Here is a 249-nt window from a genome sequence, read left to right as displayed (position 1 = left end):
AAAGTAGAGGAAATTTCAGCGGTCGTGGCATATCACAATCAAGGGGTAAGAGATAGGTTGCAAAGATGAGTGTTGGTTTTGTCACAAACCGGACACCGAGGTTTCAAAGGTAAAGCCTACAAAAAGAAGCAGTAAGATGAGAATCAAGGTGCTAATGTAGTTAGCGATGAATCTTTGCTAGATAACTTGTGTTTGTTTGCAGGGTTTGACTTGACAACAGATAAATGGTTTATTGATTCTGGCGCTTCT

Source organism: Eucalyptus grandis, chromosome 5, assembly GCF_016545825.1.
Source record: "Eucalyptus grandis isolate ANBG69807.140 chromosome 5, ASM1654582v1, whole genome shotgun sequence".
Taxonomy (NCBI): Eukaryota; Viridiplantae; Streptophyta; class Magnoliopsida; order Myrtales; family Myrtaceae; genus Eucalyptus; species Eucalyptus grandis.
The sequence above is the reverse complement of the archived record's forward strand: the minus strand, read 5'-3'. Positions refer to the sequence as shown.